The 20,967-nt window shown below is 39.9% G+C and overlaps 1 protein-coding gene across 4 annotated transcripts in view; it reads left to right on the top strand.

Moving 5' to 3' along the window:
• Positions 1-20,967, top strand: part of NDNF (neuron derived neurotrophic factor) — a 43,791-nt gene continuing 22,824 nt past the window's right edge. The window contains exon 1 of one of the 4 annotated variants that reach the window (XM_038399670.2): positions 1-142. The gene's annotated coding sequence lies outside the window, so the exon portion shown is untranslated. Of the gene's footprint in view, positions 444-12,284; positions 13,030-13,212; positions 13,469-20,967 lie in introns of those variants that run through there. The other 3 variants (XM_038399668.2, XM_038399669.2, XM_038399671.2) reach the window with 3 other exon arrangements.

Here is a 20,967-nt window from a genome sequence, read left to right as displayed (position 1 = left end):
GGGAAGTGCTGGGAAAGGCTGTATTCGCTCTCTAGAAAGAGGGAGGAGTGTTTGAGAGGCTACAGAAATGTGCAGGCTGTAGTTGCTCCCTGGGAGGAGGAAGCAGTGAAGCTGGCAGACCCAGAGAAGGAAAGGAGAGCAGGTAGGTTAGGAAAGGGTTCAGAGAAATACAGCAAGGTACAGGTGGAACAGACCTTGACTGCTGACTAGAAGATCCCTGAACTGGAACCTGGTATAGAGGGCAGGCAGGCCTGGGTTTCTCAACCACCCGTGGGGAAGTGTATAGGCTGGCTGAGTCACAAAGAGGCCGCAGCAACTCCTGGAGCAAGAGAGGGGCTGAAGACAAAGAGACAAAGGTGGAGGGATGGCTTGCAGCCATGGGGACAAGTGTTATCCTGGTGAGCTATTCTCCAGAATGCCCAGGAGGAGGTGCCATAACTGTGGTGAGTACAGCACTCCGTCACACAGTCCCGCAGGGCTGCCCTTTGGGGACTGTTGAATCTATGGATGTGAGTCCCTTGAGATGGCTGCCCAGGCTGCCACCAGTGAGACTAAGGACACTGTAAGCCTGTTACAAGAAGGGCAGCTCAACAACATGAGGGTTGGTGTGGTCTCCTGAACAGAGCATGAACCGAAAAACAAAAGGATGCTTGCATTTTAATCCCTCCCAGCTTTGACATGTACTCTATCTACAGTCTTGTTCATGGAGTTTAATCTTTCCTACACTATAAAATGGGTATAATAATTTAATGCTTCCTCACTGCCTAGTTTTAGCAATGCAAGTTTGCATACAGCTGTATAAGTGGTCATAGTCCCCACAAGGCATACACACACCTGCAGTGGCCTCCCAGACTCGGCTTAATTGGATAATTCTCCCTTGCAAAAATTCTTAAGACTGGCATATTTGTGTGGACCCTAGCCCTAGCTGCCTGGACTCCAATTCTCCTGCAGTAGGCAGTTTGGGGCTTATGAAAATTCTTGCATGCCTATTTTTATATTAAAATAGATTAAGTGTTGGGGTGTCCCAAAGAATCTTGATAACCATCTTCAAAATCCTCAGGCCTAGTAGTGCTTACAATGAACGAATGTTGGTTATGTTTGTGGGTGTGAAAATCAGGAGGCAAACTGATCAGGCATGAAAAATTGCTTCATTGGCCTGTCCAAAAATGCTTACAGTGACTCTACATAGAGTAACCTGTCTTTAAGTAGATGATTCCAGTTTTCCAGGCTTTTAGTTCAAGGATGCTCTTTCTATCCCATATATCTGGTTTACCGATTGCAGAAGCACAGAAAATCGGGTATTATAAAAATGAGGGGAAGGATTCAATACGTTTATCCTGTCTGTTCCTTGCTGGTCTTTAGGACTCTGTTTGTTTGTGAGCATGTCTACACAGACTTCCTAATATCTTTAGGAATATCCATGGGTTCACCATAAGACCACGCGCACACACACATCTTCAGTTCCTTCTCCAGTTCTCTTTTCAACTGCCCATTTTCTAGAAATCCTAACTGTTAGGATTTCCAAATAAATCTGTTTTGAATATCCTTTGGTGTGCTGCTGTGCTTTGCCCAGGGAAGTGTAAATAGAATTTCTGTCTTTTGTTCTTTATGAAACATTAATATGGGAAAAACCCATTAATAATGTTTACTGACTATACATTAACATGCAAGGCTTAACTATATGCATCTTGTTGCTCTGGCTGATTTCTGGTGGCTCCCATAACATAGAACACAGTGAACTCCACTAGAGGGCTCAGGAAACTCTTTAAAGGGCTACTGCTCTATTCCTATACACGACACTCTTTTTAACCAAGAAAAGATTGCTGGTGTGGTGGGCATCCATAGAGTCAAACTTTTCCAGTTGTTACATGATTTTGTTCTTTGGATTTGCACATGTACTCAGGCACACTGTATTGGGCAAAAATAGGGGGGAAAATATGACAAGATCAAATATTAGTTGAGTCCCTGGCCAATTAAATCAGTAAAGTGTTTTTGGTTTGTGTGTGTTTTTTTTTTTTTTGTTTTGTTTTTTCAATGTAGAATTCATTTGTAATCTTCTGCATTGGCTTTTAACTTCCAGTCATTTAAGACAGGAAGCACAGATCTTGAAGGAGCTTTCGTAAGTAGACTCAGTAAAATATCCGTAATAGTAACTAAACACTGACTCAATGTCCTATCACAGAATTTACAACTATAACAACCGTCTTAAGAACAAATTTGGAAACTCTCTCTGAACTATCTGAGTTGCCTGTTTGTCCCATGAGGTGATTCTTTGTACAATTAAGAGGCTGAATTTCTGGGCACTAGAGTAGGTAACTGGGAATGGTTTCCACTCCTGATTCTATCACTGACTTGTGTTACCCGAAGCAAGTCACTTAATCTCTCTGTGCCTCATTTTTCCCATCGGTCAAATGATGATGTAAAATGTATTTAATATTTGCAAAATGCTTTAAGATCATTGCATAAGTTATTTCCATGTTGCATAAAGAGGGAGACTTTCTCACCGAAGCCTATTGGTGACTTTGCCTTGCAAGACCTAAATGTTTAGGTGGTGGGAATGCTTTTATAATATCTATATCTATTATACACACACAGCACAATCTCTGAAAAGAATACTTTAGTATGTGAAAATATAGTGAAAAATTCTATTTGAGCATAAGCTTTCATGAGCTACAGTTCACGAAAGCTTATGCTCAAATAAATTTGTTAGTCTCTAAGGTGCCACAAGTACTCCTTTTCTTTTTGCAAATACAGACTAACACGGCTGCTACTCTGAAACCTGTCATAGTGAACAATTAAAATACAACTTAAAGATTGAAGATAGAGAGCTGTTTGTTAGAATTGTTCTCATCACAAAATCCTGCTCTCAAGAAGTCGGATAGTAAAATAATCAACAGCATTGTGGCCCTTAGGGAAAAAAAAAAGTGCTACTCTGTGCTATTTTGACCTTTTTATGACAACCCACTAGATGGAGCTGTTGTTTTGATGGATAAAGCTCTTCCAAAGAGCTTGCTGGTAAAGCTGATAAAATAGGATGCAGAACAGATCTGCACTGAATTTTTCATGTCACAGAGCTAAACTGAATGGCAGTTCTGACTTTTAGAGATGCTTGCCTTTAATGGAAAACTCCATTGGTGTTTAAAATTTCATAATTGAAAAAGAAATGCTTTTTTGCAGCCATCCTTATTTGTCTGCTTCAACCCTCTTTGTTTTTTTTAAATCTCTAGTTTGGGGCTGCTGAAAAGTTTCTGTTCGTTCTTTCTCAAACCTTCCCTTTCCTCTCCACCTCCGTTTCACGGGTTTAATGACAACAGTTTAAAACAACTTAAAACACCTTAGTTTATAAAACATGTCTAAAATCAGTGCACTGAGAAGCTTGCTTAATGGGTAAGAGAGAAAAATATACTGTTGGGAAGGGGGAGAAGGAACCATCCCTAAGCTTACAGTGCTTAACAAAAAAGCATTCAAACGTTTAAGTGTGGGAAAGAAAACAAGGATTAAGTGTGATTGTCTATTAAACATGTTTGTCCACTTTTTCTAAAAGAATAATATTGTGTATTCAGAAACCACAGATACATTTGCACACCACTGCCACCGTGTACCTCCGTATATGCTATGCGGGTACCCGTGGCAGCTCACAGAACTGTCTCAAACCTTTTCAGGAGCACATTTGTTCTCCAGGTAACCAAACACCTAACTTAATACATTACTGAATAGTGTAAACAGTTTGCCTGCAAAGGTGTTGTGCTTATCTTCAACATGGGTGGTGCAGGCAACAATGAGATTTTTCCCCCCCCAGAGTATAATGTGTAGTGACCTGTCCTAAGAATACTTCACCCCCTTCAGATAAGGGGGAATGAGTGTACACCAGTTATACAACATTTTAATAGGATAGCCAGAAATACTGGCTAAATTCTGTTCTATTACCCTTATGTAACCCTTCTAACATCAGTGGAGTTGCTCGACGTACCTGAGAGCAGAATTTGGCCCATTAGTTCTTAGGTTCATTTCAGGCTTAGAGTTTAAGGAAGCAAACAACGTTTAATCTTTCTGTTTAACTATCTGATTCCATGGCAACAAATTTCCCTGGGACCTTGAACAGACCCAGTGCCATTCAGATTGGGATTGCAGCACTGGGAGTGTTTTATGGGAGAATTATTTAGTACCTATAAGTAGCTTCTGCCTCATTTGAAGCTACCTAGAATGAGTTTGCTAAAACTGAAAGCTGTTAAACACAAATTCCAAAGTTCAAAAGTATCTTTCTGTAGCCCAAACTTCCAGAAGAGGCTTTCCAGAATCTGGAAACATCCAGAGCAGGCTTTGCATGAATCACCCCAGGTTCTCTCAACAGTTCCAGGACACTCTTATAAACTAACTATACAGCAGCACTCCTTAGTTTATAACATTTGTCTCCACTTAATTTTCCTTTTTTTAAATGTTGGATGTCAGAAAGGAACTAATATGCAACGTTTCAAAAGGAAAAATTGTAAATCCCTGTTTTCATAGGGACAGTCCTGATATTTATTTGGAACTTTTTCTTATATAGGCACCTATTACCCCCACCCCTGTTTTATGGGGAAAGTGTGATGCAAACTAACACCTCAGAGAAATGAAAAGTTTCAATCATATGGCAAACTCTGCACAAAGCACCATGGTTTCAAAGGTACTTAGGGCCAGATTTTTAAAGGTATTTAGGCACCTAGTGGGATTTTCAAAAGCATCTAGGCACTAAAACTCATTGATTTCTTTGAGTGCTAGGCAACTAGATGCTTTTGAGAATAGGATCTAAATATCTTTAAAAAACAGGCCCTTGCTGATCATCTACTGTATTTGTGTGTCAAGTATCAGGGGGTAGCATGTTAGTCTATGCACAAAAACAACAAGGAGTCCGGTGGAACTTTAAAGACTAACAGATTTATTTGGGCATAAGCTCTTGTGGGTAAAAAACCCACTTCTTCAGATGCATCATATCAGATACATTTGTGTGTAATGCTTTTCATTCTTATGTTTACTTCAGTTTGTTGAGATGTTAGTCAGATACTGCTCATAACCACCAGAAGTATGTTCATTTGGCTCTGTATTTGTACCTCTGAATTCAATCTTAAAGCAATAGCCTCTCTCTTCAACAATGCCTTAGCAAATTATAGTGAACTGGTGTGTCGTACCTTTCTGTCCTTTTCTGCATAAATGAATGTCTAGCACACATGAAATGTTACAATTAGTTGTTACACCCACTGGGAGCTCTTGGGTGAGAGAAAAAAGAAGTAGGACATCTAAGTTAATATAGATGGATACACTCTTTGATCTAAGTGCTTTCTAGCTGCTAGTTATTATTTTATAGAAGCCACATGCTCTATCATGCCTCATTTAACTGTGTTTTGTAGTTGCTAAAGTCAATAATGCAGAATTTGAATTAAAACAAATAAGGCTGAAGCCCAGGGGTTATTTTCTTTTATTTTCAGTCACTAGGATAACGCCTAGTCCTGATACCAGCTTGTCATCTTCTATTGCTCCATGTCAATTAGGGAGAATCGAATATGATTTGAACTCTTCCAGACAAAGAAAATAATGTATCTTACTTTCCAGGACCCAGCCAATAACCAACTACTTTCCTTTAAGTTTTTTTTTTATGTTCCCATAAAACAAGCTGTTCCTATTCTGCCATGTTCAGATTTTCTCAAACACTGTTGCTCATGAATTAAATAATCCTGCCATGTGAGCTTGATCAGTGTAGTTTCACTGTGCTCTTAAAGTGCTATATATAGTTATGGTGATATTGTATACAAATGTTAATCCTCCTAATAATTCTGAATTTCATTACCTGTGGTCTAGGCACTAAATGATCCCTTGTGAATCCTGGTTTTTCTGGGGCAATTATGAAAGAAAAAAGCCATCACTAGTTAATTCCAGATACTTTTATGCAGCTCTGATGAGGTCGGTTTGAAAATCGTTTTCCCAACGTCACTGGAGTTACCAAATGGTCTTAAAATGGCAGTTCAAGATGCCTAAGGACCATATAGTGCCTTGAGATCAATGGAAGTTCCATGCACAAACTGAAGGCAATACGTAGCCTTTAATGCCATTCACAGGTACCAGACTATTTCTTGGCCTTGAGAGTGTCACAAATGCCTTTGCAGTGTCATAGGTTCTGTACGACAGCTATTCCTTCTGAGTCATAAAATATAAAATAAAACCAAATCCCCAGTAGTTTAAAACTATTCTGATTTTATGTTTGTTTTTTACCTATACATGTTAAGTTAAAACCATATAGAGGGAGGGAAATGTTTAAGGGGGCCTTAGGCTGGGCCTCAGAACTATAGATGTCATTTTAATATTTAGGATTTTTCATATGCAAAAAGTCAGACTTGTGTGTGCAAGCTGCATTTGCACATGTCTGGTAACAAGTTTTGTGTACAAGTTCATAACTTGGGTTTTGGGTACACAAAAATTAGACAAAACAACTTAGGATACAATTTTAGAGGTCTCGTCTGGCCCTTAGTGTCAAGAAATCAAATTGTTGGCCACTGCAAGAAAACATGATGCATGTACTTCAAATAATAACCTGAATAAACAGCTTCTGACAAAGGGCTTAAGAAAGAGTGCAATAGGAATCTTGGCCTGGAGTAGCTCTATGGGGGAACCTAGTTCCATCAAAATTAAAGAACAAGCGCTCAGGATCAAAGTGGCCTACGCCTATTATTTAGTGCACTGAATTCTCGCACCTTCTCACCTTTAACAAACTTGCATGTTTTAACTAGAGCAATATACATTTCTACATCAAACTTTAATGGGTCCATCATGTACTTGAAATCATTTAAATGATTCATAGACAATTTATTATACAGAAAATCGTTTAATCTTTTTTTAAATAGCTTGATATAATGCAGTTCTTCCCCTCTCCCCCACCAAGTGTAATTAAGATTGAGAAACAGTGCTTGGAACATGAGGGAGCCCTGTTTCTCATTACCTTGCACATGCAGATTTTGGATTTTACAATGAAGCCACTTATCTTTGATCTGGTTTTATACTATTTTTCAGATTTGGCAAGCTAAAACAAATACCCACACTTTTTTCACAATAGATGTTTTTCAGTTGAGATGTGGCAGCCCTCTGTTAACTAGTCTGATTCAATAAATCATATTTTAGTGTTTATATTAATCAGTTCATAATACAGTAGGATTTTTGGGTGAAAACACTGTAGATATAAAACTAGCTATATGAAGTGACCTTAAAAGGTGTCCCAAATAAATAAAACATTTTGTGTGAGATATATATATATATATATATATATATATATATATATATATATATATAGAGTCCACATTTTATTAACAGATTGGATAATGAGTCCAAAACCAGTCCCAGATAAAGAATCAAAAACAGCCCTCATGTAAAGTGGTAAAACTCCATTGATTTAAATGTTAATATGCCAGTTTAAACCACAGCTAGATGTGGCTTATTGGGTGTCTTAAATTTACATACATCACTGTTTACTGCTGAATCTTCTCATTTCATCCTGACCTTCACTCACACCAATGCATTTAAGTAATGCAGTATAAATATTCCGTTAAATCACAAGCTGTGCTCAAACTGCTGCATATGCTTTTGATTTGTTTTCTTGCTCTTGTGAGAAAATAAAATGTCTCTCATTAAAATCTATAAGAAACCATAATTGAAATGACAGTAGATCCAAGACAACATCTATAGAATTATTATAGTCCTGCCATTGATTGTAGTAGTTGCTGTGAAGCATTATAATTTGAGTGGAAGTGTTAGACGCACTGCTTTATGCTTTTTGAGGATTTGAGTTGTCAAAGTGGCAATGCAACTAATGCAAAGATCCAAATAACTCAACAAATTTACCAATCTGATTAAAACTTATGCAGTGCATACAGAGGCCATCATTTCATCCATCTCTGAAATGTAACCACCTGCCAGTGCATGCAAGTAATCATACTTCAAGCCCCACAACAGTTGAGAAAAGAAAGCTGATGTCTTGTGCAATTGAAACTACAGGACAGCCTTAAGTAAGCCAAATATAATTACCAAAGTAGAATGTATTTAGGACACTACCATTAACACTTCTATTCTAGTGAAAAGTGCCATCACAGGGTCTTTCAACCTATGACTCGTGAAAGACACCAGTAGCCAGAAGGATGGTCCCACTAAGACATAGAGGCATTAGTTCTCTGCTGACTTAGAAAAGTGACAACTAGAGAATCTCAAACTCCACTTCCTAGATTTCTATGGAGGCCTCCACTTGGACCTGCTTTGCTTATGTGATTGGGTGATCGCAGCCTGAGGTGGTATGGCTGCAAACCTTGATGATCCATGAAGCATTCCCAAAGCACCTCATAATGGACTGACAGGTACAGTTAAAATTCCTCTAATTGCCCATTATGCTCAGAATTTGTTAGTCTGCCATCCCAATGGTTACTTGGGGAATCCTTAATTTGCTCAATATTGGCACACCAGACTAACTGCTTCTGTTTTGTCAACATATATTTAGAAAATTTTAATCTATGGGTAATTGACATAATAGACCTTCAGTAGCTACTTAACTTTCATTTAGATGCTAGGCGACATATTTTTTGGGGGGAAAATATTGTCACCTGTACTGTTATGCATGCACTGCAAGCATGGGTGTTAAATTTATTTTGGAAAATGCCTTTAAGGTAAATTAGCGCTGAGAAAACAATTTGCAATGAATTATTTAATGGATGAATTCAGCTTCTTTTTCTGCTTTTGGAATTGTCAAATGCTGATTTACATTTTCTCAAAGGTATTCATAAATGTATTTCTGAACTCCCCTTCTTTTGATAATGAATACATTTTTATGATGGCAGCATCTAAGAACTCTAGTAAAATATCATGACCTAACTTAATAATAACAATAAAAAAGCCAGCTCCAGTTTCAAAGAGCTTGCAGTCTACTCCATGGACTTACTGCAAATATTCAAGATTTGAGATGTTTGTTTGCAGTTGGTCAGATAAGTCGCATGGTATTTATTTTTTCTGTTCCCTGGTTGAATGAATGCTCAACAGCTTCTAATGCCAGTAAATGTACATGTGAATGCATCATTTGATTTCCACAAATACTTGCATGTACAACTTTGACACTTTTACTGGCACAAATACTCACAAAAACTTGTTTGCTTTAAAGTTCATAGTGAATACAAACAGGGAAGAAGAAATGTGGCCAAAGTAAATTAATTTAAAAGTTACAAAACATTTTCTATGAATATTTTTTATTTACTCAGCTCTACTGCACATACATAAATAACTGCCTTTCAAACCTGCATTGCATTGCATTGCATACCATTAGATGCCATACTCTGATTCCAATCTTGCAAAGACTGTACCTAGTGAGTCTTTGCAATATCCAGGTGAATAACTGCCATGGTCACAGATGCTTTAAAAGTCCCTAAAATCAACAGACTTTTTTGAAAATCTTTGTCCAATAGAAATACTCCCTATTGTGGATTTAAAAAAAAAATCAAAAGTGGGTATTCTTACTGGTAGATATTGAAACCCAAAATGTGTCTTTAGACTACAATTCTATTTTTCTGCTTTCTTGTAAATTTAGGAAGCATAAACTTTTTTTTAAAGTAAAATTGTTCTCTTGGCTGAGAAACTTCATGCCATCCTTTCAAACCCAGCAAATATAAATAGCATTGTACATGTCTAAAAATTGGAAATCTTGTTCTTCTCAGGAAATCACATCCCTTGTGTGTTATCTTGTTTCCACTGAAATCACAAATAGTCATACACTCAAAGAACTATCATTAAAAATTGTCCTCGGGTTAAAAATAGTCTGCTTGTTTGTGCATAAACATAATCTCATTAATTGTGGTGGCTGTCCCATCCCCCCTTCCCTCCCAACAATATTTTACTACTATTGACCTCAGAGAGGCAAAATCAGCCAGCCTGAGCATTGTGGGCAGGCTCTAAAAAACATTGCTGTTATCTTCCCAAATGTAACTGCTGCCCCTACTCTGATCACAGATCACCCAGTATGCTCAGGGCTGGCCTGATGGTTTATGAGAGGGTTAGTGAGATCATTCTTTATACACACTCCAAATTTACTGACTCATCTTATATAAAATAAGTGTGCACACATGTCCATAAGTGAGAAAGTAAGTCACCTGAATCCCTGAGGCAGAAATGAAGCCTGTCTGAGATTCTGGCAGAAATACCATTATTTGAAAAGAGGTTTGTGTGTGTTTTATTTTTCAAGAGTAATTGTCAAAATAAGAGGGGGTCTTAGAGTCCCTGCAGGGCTGTGTATAAAGTCTGACTCTTTTTTTAACTTTTCTACAGTCACAAATTAATTATGAATGCCTATTGCCACCCACCATGTGCATCAGATAAATATTATCCCAGTTTTTAAAATAGGGAAACTAAGGGAGAAAAGGTCAATGATTTAACCAAAGCTCTCAGATGGGCCTTTTTCTTAATCCTGTGTTTTTTTTTGTATTTTTGAGTTACCTCTTACTAGTAGAATTCTTGCCGTAGAAGAATTGTCACCTTCAGGTAGCCAGGTGAGTAGAAGCTTGTAGCAATCCTAGTGTCATTAGCAATTATCTGGCAGAATTGGCCCCCCAGAACATTGAATTTTCTATTTTTTTTTATTTAAATATATATTCCCAGGGAGGTGAGCTAGTGTAAATTAATTTACACTCTGATCTGTCCCTAGATTTATATTCCAATCCTTCCCACAAAAATCCATGGTTTATGTACTCCAACAGACAAAATGTGGGAGGGCATAGGAACGAGAGTGAATAAACTGATTATTTTTTTATTTATTTTTTTAAGGAAAAATCAGTAGCAGATTTTTATTACTAGTGACTAGTTTAAATGTTTGCAGCAGTTCATGTTTTCAAGAATAAATTGCCAAGAAAAAGCAATACAGATTCTTTCATATTACTGCCTCCTCTAAATAATAGTGAGCCATGTGCTTCCTTTCACAAACCCCAAAGCTGTCTCTAGTTGTGACATCAATGTGAAAAATTCCATTGATCACGAACCCTTGATTACTTCACCTGCTCTTTTCTAACTCGTCCATCTCTTCTGGGATGTTTCTAACATTCCAACAACCTGAGCAGCTTCAAACCGATCTCACTTTGTGTAGTGGTGGTGTTTGCTCTTTTTACCCCAATTTGCAGTTTACTCCCCAAGCAACACTGGCCTGAGTTTCAGGATGAATAATAGTCCTTTTCAAGTCTAACATCTTGATATATAACAGGGATAGAAATGAGTTACATATAAGGCCCTACTTTTAAAGTGTGGGATGACTGTCAAAAAAATTGTGGACAAGCCATGGAAAATTGCAGAAAAATAATTATGGACCTTATTGTTCACAGTAATTTCCATTATTATTTTTGAGATTTTTTTTTTCTACTGTTGGCCACCCAGGGCTGAAAGTAGAGGCTCCCACTGTCAAAATTGAGACAGAAGCCTAATAAATCTGCAATATTGCAAGTTAAGTAGGGGCTTAATTATATACCATTGGAGAGTAGAGATTCACATTTCTAAAAGAGCTGCTGGATTTTTTTTTTCTGGAATATGCAGAACCCATGACAGTGTCCTGTGGTATAACTTTTTTTTTGGGGGGGGGCACTCCTTTGGGATAAATTGCATACCCATTCATTGTTTTGCCACTCTTGAGTAATGTTGCTATCCCAAGCTTTCATATCAATACAGCTCTTCAAGAGATGGGCCTGAGCCCAGCCCCCAAACTGATCAGAATATGGGGAAGGGGATAAAAACTCAGATCAGAACCAAGGTCAACTTCACTGCTGGCCTCCATGTCTTTAGTAGACTGAAGTAAAAGCATGTCTCCAAACACCCACAAACTTTAATAGAGTTGACTCCACTTTTTTTTTTTTTTTACAAATGAGGGCCTCCTTCAATCACTTATTTACACAGTGCTATAAATGAAACATGCCTCCCTCAGTGTGACCTTGGGCAAATCACTTAACCGCTCTGTGCCTCAGTTCCCCCTCTGTGTACAAGGGGGATCCTATTCATCGCAGTGCTCATCATAATCTTTTACCAAGCCGGGGGAGCCGCAGCCAGGATACGTTTAACTATATAGTAGCGAGAGAGGGGGCTGCTCTAGGGCCAGGGAGCCTGGTCCTGCAAAGCTCTGCTCCTCAGAGCAGGCCTCTTGAAGCCGGTGGAGCTCTTCTTGCCCGTGGGCACGGAACCTAGGAGCGGGGCCCTGGAGCCTCAGCTCGTAGCTCGAAGAGGTTCTGCGCGCCAAGTGCCGGAGAAGCAGCGCGCTCCCTAGACTAGTGAGGGCGACCTGGCTACCCGCAGAGAAACGCGCTGGTGGGGAGCCGCTCTCGAGTCCCAGGCTCTCCAGCGGGGGGAAGCCCTGGCCGAGCCCCCCCCCCCTCCTTGTTCTGCAGAGGGGTGGGCTGCGTTCCCTTCGGGCCGGGGCGGGGATAGGCTTTGCCTAGCGTTGGCGGAGCTCGGGGGGGGGGAGGGGAGCGGGCTGGCTGGGGGAGCGGCTCTGCGCTGCCTCAGTGACACGCGGAGCGAACACACTCCTCGCCCAGCAGCCGGGGCGCCGCGAGCGTCACCCAGCGCGTCGCCCGCAGCAGGACCCTGCTCGCCCTGCCTCTGCCCGCGCCGCAGCATCCTCAGCCCCGCACCGCCGGCCCGCCGCGGCCCCCCCCCCCCCTCCTCCGCCTCCGGCTGATGCTGCTCCGGCCGGGGGCTCGCCCGGCGTTGCAAAGCCCCGGGGAAACGCCTTGTCGCCGTCTGGGGCGATCCCGCCGGGGCCGCTTGTGCACCTTCTGCAAACTTTGTCCGCCCGCCGCTCTCTGCTGGGGGGCCGCGCTTCCCTGCCCGGCTCGCGGCAAGGCGAAGCGGGGACTCGCCTTCTCCTGCGGCTGGGATCCTGGCTGTGCGTGGGGGGGAGGCAGGCCCGCGAGCAAGAGGGACGTTCCCCGAGCGCGGTAACCAGCACCTGCGAGCCCGGGGCTTTTACTCGTCTCCCCGGGAGGAGCGGGACTTTTAAAGGTAAGCAAAGCGGAGCGCCGTGCAGTGCCTCGTGTGTGTCCCGGGGGGGAGCTGAGACCAGAGCCGGGGAGAGGGGGCTCAGCGGGGGCGCTAGAGGAGGGGCGCGCCGCGCGGGGCCAGGACCGGAGCATGCGGAGGGGTCCGAGGGCTTTTAGGCGGCGGCCCACCTCTTCCCAGCGCTGCCTCCCGCTCTGTGCGCGGGGCGGACCACGCCGGGGAGTGGGGCGAAGCCTTGGGCAGCAGCGCAATGGGGAGTGGGGCCCCGCCTGCTGGGACTCCAGGGGGCTGAGCAGCAGCGCCCCGAAAGCTGGGTGGCCTGAGAATTAGCTGGGGTGGGGCGGGGGTAGGAGGACGGGGCGATTGGGTACCAGGAACGGTCCCGCTTCGCCAGGCACCGGTGCTGATTTACTCCACATCTGGAATGAGCTTTGGAAAACAGGTTGGTGGCTGGGGGCTGGTTGGTTAACCTTGTGTGCGCCCCTCTTCCAGCTGCGGGACGCTTCACATAACACACCAACCCAGCCCACGGGGATCCAGGGGCAGGAAACGTTTGCTTTGTGAATAGATTGAAGCAAAGCCCCCTTTCATGAGCAAAACCTCGGGTCCGTCTGCCCTGATCCTGCGTCTGATCTTTTGTGTCTTCACCCACCGTGGCTTCTTCCCTGTAGGGGCGGAGGGGTGAGAATTAGCCCGGCCCCAATTCAAACCCCTTTAACTATTCCGGGTGTCAGCTGCCATTCTGGAAACTCTTTGTAAGGTGCTGTTGTGTTTATGGGTACTTCTTACTAAGGGAAAGCGATGATACGGGTGATGAGATGCAGACAGCTCAGCTGAAGGGATCAACACAAGTTCAACCACTGGAGGCCTCTATCTACCAGCTGCAGATACTTGTCGAAACGGGATGCCATCCGCTCCCCCACGGGATTGGATTTCCCCCTCTCACAATCCTCGATCCAATCCCGTCCTGTCCTTCTCTTTCTTCCCATCCTATGCAGGGTCAAATTCCTGGGGCCGCAGGTGGGGTTAAAGCGGTCACACAACTTCGGTTGTGGAAGGCTGCCTCGTGCGAGTAAAGTCACCAGGAGCTTGCGGCTCTGATCAGATTTCCTCTTTTCTGTGACGTTCCGTGGTCTTGTTTTGTGTCTTTTCCTACTTTCTCTAAACTCCCAGTGGCTCGCCCTGCGTTTCCCTGCCCGCATCCCAACACCTCCAGTTGAGAAAAAAAGCCTTTGGCTCCCCATATTCTCTTTCTCTCCGCTAACATGGAGCAGTTGTTGAGGATTTGCTGGGGTTGCCCTTTTTGTTATGATTATTATCCCAAAGAATAGGATGGATGGAAAGGTGAGAAGGAAATAGGCAGGGATATAGGCCAGGGAAAGTCATGCTTTTAAACCTAATTTAATCCCCCCCCCCTTCTGTCAAGTTCTGATCAAACAGTGCTAAAAGCTCTCTGTTTGGGGGAGTCCTGTGGGTATGACACTTTCCCGCAGCTCACCGCATGCTGCTCAGAATACATCTCAGAAAAACTGCATCTTAACGCTGAAGTTGGAGTGATTACTTGAAATGCTGGGCTAAGGTTTTCAGTGGGATCTAAATGTCCTTATTTTTCTCCTTCCTTTGGTGTGTTTTTTTCTTTCTTTTTTTTAACCCTAAAAGGGACAACTAAATTATTTACATTCCCATTTTCAATGTCAATGTGTTTTAGGGATTATTTTGAAATTCTTCCAATACATTTTTATTTTGAGAGGATGAGAGAAGATGGTTTAGATAAAGTTATATTCACTCCTTCTGGGAAACATTCCTATTCAAGGGAAAGAAAGCTGGCTGCTGACACCCCCCTGCCCCCAACTCTTAACTATGAATCCTTACCAAACACTCTAGAAACAAACATTGTTTTCAGACAGCCTGTGTTGGTTTTAGTTTTGTCTGCACTTTTTTAAATAGAGTGAATGGGGTATATCAACTAAGCAAGCAAGTCAGGCAATCGCACTATTTGAATTAGTAACTATAATTCAAAAATAAGGCGGTAGCAAGATGAATTTACTACGAATTATGTGTAGTTTGGGTTACACGTTTATTTCAAAAGAACAGAGACAAAGACTATAAGTATCTTTTAATCACTTGCAGATACAGCTGTTATCTCTTTAAAAAAGTATTTAATTGAAGGGTGACCCTAATCTAAAAAAGTCAGTTCCACAAGTTTATTTGTTCTGGACCCTTTTAACATTCAAGTGGTAAAGCATCATGCTTTTCCCAAAAACTAGTTCGCTTATTGTTATGGATAAATGTAATATCCTTGCCAGTGCCATAAAGACAGAATGCTGCATTAGAAATAGCCACAGTGGGTCACTCTAGGGCAGTGGTTCTTAACCTTTACTGTAGTCTGCACCCCTTTGGTTCTCAAAATATGTTCTTGCACCCCTTATCAAAAATCATTGAAGTAGGTCAGTTCTCTAAACCTAGATATATTTTGTTTGTATATTACAGTAATCCGTTAAAAATGTATAATGTTGTTAAATACATAGGTTTGATGAAACAAAGTAGTTGTACTTACGTGCCTGTGCTTAATTTGTTTTTTCAATGATTTACCTTCTAAAAAAAATCTGGCATATCTCACACCCCCAAAAAGGGCATCTTGCACCCCCAGGGGGTGCGTTCCCCAAAGTTAAGAACCACTGCTCTAGGGATAAGGTAGTTTCTCTGGTGCAGTTTTCAGTGCCTTCTTCCCCAACCAAAGAATGGGGAAGAGTGTCTTCTTCCCCATACTCACAGAATTATACCATTGTAATTGCTTTTTTTATTGATGTCTTTTAGTGTGCTAGACAGAACCTAGAAGAAGACAGGGGCCCTAATAGGGAATATATTCTGTTTGTTTTCGGTCAATATCAGACAAGGTTTTATGACTCAAATGAAGAATCCGTTCTCAATCCTGGGATCTATGCGAGGGCCCTTGTAAGGCAGCGGTTACTCCAGTTTTACGCAAGTGTAATTCTGCTGATGTTTAAATCTGCTGAAATTTAAATCAATAGTTATATCTGTGTAACACTAGTGTCCTATCACAGTGAATCAGATACAAGATATCCAATAGTAGGCTAATATTGGGCTATTGTATATGATAGTAGTCACTGACAGGTAATGCTGATTTAGTCATAGTGTACCTTGCATAAAATAGCACTTAGATCTGTGGTGATGAGTGCTATCAGCATGTGGAATTAGAGATTTCCAGATCCACTTTAAGCCCCATGTTCCCATTCTATCCACTCCCAATTGCTACACCTTACCTATTTTAAGAATGGCAAGTTTCAATTGATTCTTGCCAGGAATAACTTATCCTCCCCACGTCTTTCTCATACTTACTCAGGAGATATGTATATGCAGAAGTAGATCTGCTGAGGTCAAGCTCACAGTACCACTGAAAAAGCTCTTTTTATGTATTTGGAACAATGTCAAGAATTTGTTAATATTTTGAGGGTGGAGGGATTTTTGACTGATTTTTTTGCCTCCTCTTTCTCCTACAGTTTTGACCTTGTTCTTAAACAGAACTTGGCATTACAGAATATATGCGCAATCTTGCTTTTACATTTTATGCTATTTAAAGGGGAACTGTAACAACTTTTCTTAGACCTACATTCTGATATGTCAAAAGAGGACTTGAATAAACTCTGAAATGTATTGGGTTTTGTTGGTAGTTAGGGTGGGGTTTTTTTTTAAGTGTCATTTTTAGGCATGTCATATTTCCAAGATGAGAACTGAATGGTAGAGCTCACAGCAAAATAAAAATTGTTTCTCTAATTTTAGGGTGGGGAATTCATCTTTTTGTCATATGCATGTAAATGAAGTGAAAGATATGCCACACATCTGTGTATAGACTGCTACATGCTATCTAAACTGTATCAATCTTATACCAAATTAGCAGTGACATTTCATGGCATACCTGACATGTCAGAGCCAACAGCATGCGTATAACATGTTTTTCATTTCATGGAAATATACCTCATGCTACATAATGCTGCAACCACCTTTCTTTCTTTTGGAAGCTTAGCACAATGATAATAAGTACTATTTAATTGAGAACAGAAAAGTTACGCAGTCCAGGGTTGAACAGCATTTATGTTGTGGAGCAGTTACTCATGCGAGTAGTTCTGTTAAAATTCGTAGGGCTTCTCACCAATATCAGGAAGAGTTCCATAGTCTATTTAGTTTTGGCTGACTGCTTTGGAAAACATTTATCTGAGAAAATACAGGAACAACATTTAGGTTTCCACAACATCATTTAGGTTGCAAACAGCCAAGCAAGCTGTTTAAAATCATGTAGTGCCTGCACTATCCACCATATATTCGATGTTCGGCTGACGATTGAAGATCCCAGGATAAGACTGTGGGACCATCTGCCCTATTTCCAGTGTTTTACAGTGTTCCGATTCTCATATCTGCTCCATTGGAGGTTCAGGATTAGACAGAGTCAGATCTCCAAGTATTAATTTACTAAAGGGTCTAATCCTGCAAGGTGCTGAGCAAAAACTCCCATTTAGGACAGTAGGAGTAGAGGATGCCTAAAGTCTTTCAGGTTCAAGCTCCAAAATTATAAAGGCAGAGTGGTGTGTTTAATCTCAATGTGTCACCCACTATGTCTTTGGTCTTTTTTGTTTTGTTTTGTGTGAATTAAATTTATTACACTCAGAGCTATGCTTTTTTCTTCTGTACTTTGTTTTGAAAGGACCTTAATAACAGTTTACTAAATGAAATCCCAGTTCATTTCTGCAAGTGGTTACACTTCAAGATGGCATCATACAGATCTGTAAGAGACCACCTTTTATGCCTCTCATGTCAGTTTAAAAGATTGCTAGAAAAACAATCCAAAACTCTGACCAGATTTGGATAAAGGAGAGCCAGTAATGTGTTTCACTGTATGTGGTACTTTTTATGCAATGAAGCAACAGATTTAACCACAGAACATCTGGGTACTGGCTTCTGTTACAGTAAAGATTTTTTTAGGGGAATAGCAAGTCTTGTTTGACTTTGCATTCATTTTGAAGTCATTAAACTTTACATTAATAATAAAAGCATAAAACCATTACATCACTGTTTTCAAGGGGCAATGTCAGTCTTCCCTCATTATCTTATTTTTCAGAATCTGTATTTGTTTTGCTATGTGTGTATTTATCTTTTCACTCATTCTTCAAATTTCTTTTCAGGAGGTAATTTATGCCAGTGGATACAGTATAGATTTAGTGTTTCCACATATTTTTGCTAGCTTGGCACCTTTTCTCCATTATGGGTAGTCTAATGGAAAAAGCACATTTAACATTTTTCAATACATAGAAAACTTAATTAATGCGGAACAGAAGGTAGGTTCTTTGGACTGCCTTTTCAAACACTAATATTTAAAATAAAAGAAAGTATTTGGGTTGGGGTTTTTTTAAGCTTTCACTGCTTGATTAACAGACAGAGCAGTGTGGGATTGAAATAAAGGATAGAGGGTGTGCATTTTATGAACAAATATGCTTGTAAACAGCAGAAATGCCCAAGAATACTCTTGAGATGTATAATTGTTATTTAATTACACAAAAGTAATATGCAGTTGGAATAAGGGGTGTATAATATAATGCATGTACTATACATATGACGTAATGCTTACAAACGAGGTGAAGCTGTCAAAGTACTTTTAAATTGTACTCTTCAATATCTTTGTGTGCCTTTTTTTAAATGAAAAAAGAAAATATTCTCCTTTCTCTTACATCAGTGTAAATCAGGAGTAATTCCATTCAAGTCCATAGAGTTACCTTATTTTTACATCTATGTAAGTAAGACTAGAAGAGAATCAAGTCCTGTGTATTTAATGTTTATAAATGCTATATTTCCCCAAATGCACTTTTCTTTGTAACTGGAAATAACTTCCCTGACAACAATGTTTAGCTCTTACAAAACAGAAATATCTTCTATATGCAGATGCTTTACAAGGTGAAATAAAGAATGCTTGGCTCAGAAAGAAACTAACAATGTTAGAAAGAACTGTGAAAGCTGAGGAGATGTTTTATTTTTGAAAACTTGAATGAAGGGGAAGTATTTGCCCCTTAATTTGGGGAATGAGTTAGAGCAATAAATCAAAACTCAATAAGAACATTTTAAAAGATGAAGAAAATAAATGAAACTCTAGGAGGATGCAGTTACTCTGAAATCTGTAAAGAACAAGAGTAAATACAAAAATAATTTGGTTATTTTAGGATTAATTACTTAACCTTAGCTTTGTTAGTTCACCTACTGGATTGTAGAAGAATCAATATTTTATCGCACTGTAGTGAAATGTAAACCAAAAGAAATTAATATGAGCTACATAGATGGCTCTTGCAGGCAGGTCATGTGTGAGGTATGTCAAAAGCACAAAGTTCTTGCCGGGGACAACACTGTATTTTTCAAAGTAACTTTCTGAGCTTCAAAATGCATGTTTAAGGAAACAGGTGTGAAATCCGATACTACTTTTTTGAGAGAGAACTGAAGTGTTTTATGGGATGGATCCTCAGTGTGTATAAATCAGCATAGCTCCATTAAAGTCAATAGATATATATCAATTTACACTAGCTAAGAATCTGGACCTCTATTAAGTATTCTGATAAAAGAAAAATGTGTTAATATATAATACAAATCCAGTATTAGCTAATAGCTTGAAAACATCATTTGTATTGTCTAACACTAAATGTTACTGTAGACTATACTTAACAGATACCCACTATGACTTTCATTTTCTGCATCTCATGGGTACACTGAATACATTCAGATAATTGAGATAATTTTCAGTGTAATTAATAGTCTGTTGAAGGATACATGAGATTGTGATAACTGAGGTTCTGGTAATCAAAGTTTTACTGTATGACAAATTATACCACCCTGTTTTTTGGATAATGGAATCCAGTAATTGAGGAGATTGTTTGTTTGTCTGCATTATGGCAGAGATCAGAAGCAGTAGTGCTAGCCCACAACACCTGGAAATCTGAAAAACAGAAGGCAATAATTTATTTCTTCCACTTAATTCCCCTCACCACTGGTCCCGGATATGAGTGCCCTTCTAAGTATGACCCTCAGACACTTACAATGTGACATACTAATGAAACTGACACTTCTACCATGAATCGTTGTCTTCTTAATTAAGTATATTATTACTACTTTCAAAAAAAAACTTTAAACAATGTTATAATTTTATTAAGCTCAAAGTTTGATACTCTTAATCTCCTTCCATTTTAAACTCATTGCTGCCAAAAGAACCATGTTAGAGAAACTGTTTCTTCTTCTATAAACTTTAAATGAGTCACACTTACTAATAGAGTGTAACAAATTCCCAGGTTCTTTGCACAGATCAAAAAGAATTAAATAGACGGCCTCATTTTCCAAAATTTCCATGATGGCATGAGGTTGAGAGCACTTTGCTTTTTTGTTTAGATCAAGTATATTTACTACTAATTTGTTTATATTCAGCCATTCTAAATTTAATTTGCAACAGTTCCTGGATTTCAAAATACTGAGAGAAACTGTTTACAGATTGGGGTGATGATGATGATTGTTTAAGAAAGCCAAGTATCTTAGAACTGCCAGCGGGGGTTAGGATGCAAAGGGAAACAAAAGGAAACAGACATAAAGATTCCTATTCTACACTAGTTCTGTTCCCCTAACAAAACATAGGGTTAAAGAAAATAATTATTCCTGAAATGGGGAATTGGCTCCTAAAACTCAGCTCAATTCTCATGGGATTATGCTCTTGAGTTGAAATTATGTGCATGAGTATGGGTTTTAGGACTAACAGTGACTTGTATTTATTTGGGGAAGAACTCTGTCTGTCTGTCTGCTTTTTCACCAATGGGATATAATGAATAAAAAAAAAATTATAATCACATGGGATATTGAACTTCTAATTTCATAAGAGATTTTGTCAGTCAATTTAAAACA

This window comes from Dermochelys coriacea, chromosome 4, assembly GCF_009764565.3.
Source record: "Dermochelys coriacea isolate rDerCor1 chromosome 4, rDerCor1.pri.v4, whole genome shotgun sequence".
Taxonomy (NCBI): domain Eukaryota; kingdom Metazoa; phylum Chordata; order Testudines; family Dermochelyidae; genus Dermochelys; species Dermochelys coriacea.
The sequence above is the reverse complement of the archived record's forward strand: the minus strand, read 5'-3'. Positions and strand labels throughout refer to the sequence as shown.